Source organism: Otolemur garnettii, unplaced genomic scaffold (assembly GCF_000181295.1).
Source record: "Otolemur garnettii isolate 467f Iridium unplaced genomic scaffold, OtoGar3 scaffold00091, whole genome shotgun sequence".
In the NCBI taxonomy this organism is placed as follows: domain Eukaryota; kingdom Metazoa; phylum Chordata; class Mammalia; order Primates; family Galagidae; genus Otolemur; species Otolemur garnettii.
The window spans coordinates 733,948-736,232 of NW_003852486.1; the positions used below are offsets into that span (position 1 = coordinate 733,948).

The 2,285-nt window shown below is 41.7% G+C and overlaps 1 protein-coding gene across 1 annotated transcript in view; it reads right to left on the bottom strand.

Annotated features, from left to right (window-relative positions):
• The window catches only part of ATP1A4 (ATPase Na+/K+ transporting subunit alpha 4), a 39,483-nt gene that overhangs the window by 12,568 nt on the left and 24,630 nt on the right, over window positions 1–2,285 (bottom strand). The gene's annotated exons all lie outside the window — the stretch shown is intronic.

Sequence of the window (2,285 nt, forward strand, 5' to 3'; positions counted from 1 at the left end):
CTCTCTCTCTCTCTCTCTCTCTCTCTCCCCCTCTCTCCCTCTCTCTCCCTCTCTCCCTCTCTCCCTCTCTCCCTCTCCCCCTCGCTCCAGCTAAAGTAGATAGTCCTCAAGCACCTAAGAGAAACTGTTCCTGAGCAAGGTAGCTTAGTGGTCTGTGGCCAGAACCTACCTGAGCCGGGCCCGAGACCTGGTCAGTCCTAGGCCCTGACAAGTGGTGTCAGAAGTGGGATAGTGAATGCCACTGACAAATGGTGCTGTGAGCAGGATTCAGTGAACATGGACCGAGGGGGAAATAAGCTTTAGCAAAATAAGAAGAAAAGAGAAATAGAAATGCTTAGAGGGAAAGGAAATATCTAAGAAAGACAGCCAACAGCAGGCCTTTCTCATTCGGTTTTTTCCTCTTCTTTCCTGCGTTTTCTCTTTCCAAATTCTAACTACTACTTCTGTGGGGAAAAAAGCTGGTGAAATCCTTCAGCCTCTTCTGTGAAGTGGCTGGAGAAAAACAGAAAAAAGCCTCTAAACAAGAGGGAAAGAGAAAGGCTAGACCTAGGAGATGATAAGAATCTTTAGTAAACAAGCCGTTTAGCCTCAAGGGTGAGAAAAGCCTTCGGTAAACCAGCAAAGAGAAAAGTTTGGGAACAGGTTGCAAGAGTTTATTAAGTTAGGGAAGAGAACTTCTAACTGCCTTCCCCTAATACCTTCGCCCAATGCCAGCAGGAAGTAGCTTTCGAGAGAGACCGACGCCCAAATCCCCTTTTTGGCAGTTAAGAGTTCTGTTTAAAAAAAGAATTGAGGTAGATTGAGGCTGGTGAAGAAATAGTGGAAGTAAAGTTTTGTAAAACAAGACTCCAGAGTAAAAAGAAACAGCTAAAGAGCTCCTGTCTCTTTAAGGCAGCCAAAGTTTCTAAGAATTGAAAGGGAAAGATTGTAAAAGGCCAAAAGAAAAAAACCAGTAGAGAAAAATCATGGCAAATGAGATACAGTAGTTGAAATACAGTTGAGAGATCAGATGAATCTTATAGTAGAAGCAGGTAAATGCTATATTGACGTCTCAAATTGGGCAGCTGGAAGATCATAGGGTAAATCCCCCAGTTAACATCAAATGCCATAAATGTGGGAAGCTAGGCCGTAAGAGAAGTGTTTAAAAGGGAAAAGAACGTTGACTGCTAAAAGGAACAAAGAGCATGTAAACCTCCAGGTGTATGTCCCAAGTATAAAAAAAGCTTTCATTGGGCCAAACAAATGCTGTTATCAACTTGATAGAAGATGGATAGGGAAATTATCAGTTGGGCTAGAATCAGGACCCACTGGTAAATGAAAGAAAAAAGTTTAATATTTTCATTTCAAACCATTCTCAGAAAAAACAGTATAATTCAATTCTATGCCATGGGAGCACTCTGCCAGCTTGGTTAGACCTGTGGTGCCTTAGTGTAAAATGGGAAATTAAACCAGACCAATGGATGACAATGGAGAATAATTAGATTACGTGTTTGTGGAATACTAGGTTATCCTGCGTGGTGAAGGGGTAACCGACCTCTCATCAGTGTCTGTGCACTACAACTGGGTCCAGCTAAGGAGACTGGACACAGCCCAAAGAGGAAGTGAAGCCTTTGGAAGATGAGAGGTGAGAACAAAGGGAAGAGTAAAAGTTAAGCCACCTTTGTGCTAGGGAGCTCCATTTGAAAAAAAGGAGTCTGAATCAATTAGCAAAAATTTCGCTGGAAAAGCAGCTTGAAAGCAGGAAAAAGTCTGCTATCAAGGAATTGTGAAGGGTGGTACTTTTTGGACCACGAGTAACAGTTCCATGAGAGGAACTGCCAAGTGTGGAACCATTAATCCACGAGTAACAGTCTTTTGCGATCTGTGAAGGGTGGATTTCAGTACCTCGAGTAGCAAAACCTTTCGAATAGCGAGAGAAAAATCCTCTGCTTGCAAAGATTGCAAGGAAAGCGTTATTTTTTGTTCCTCCGTTAAGTAACTATCAAAGGAAAGTTCCTACAGTTAAAGAAATGATAAATTCTATCAGGAAAGATTTCAGTTTTCTCCATTTATAAAAGACCTTTAAGGGAATTAACATCACAATCATTTTCCTCTAGCAGCGGCTAATAGTTTACAGCTGTATTGGGCTTCCTCACTTAAAGAGCCCATACCTGGAATTCTGAACTCTGATAATTACCATCTTTTCCCTAGAAAGAAAAGGGCTAGATAACAGGAAGAACTGCTCTGACCACATTAAAAGTTATTTTGTTTGTATATAAAAAGGGGGGGAAATGTAGCAGCCTGTA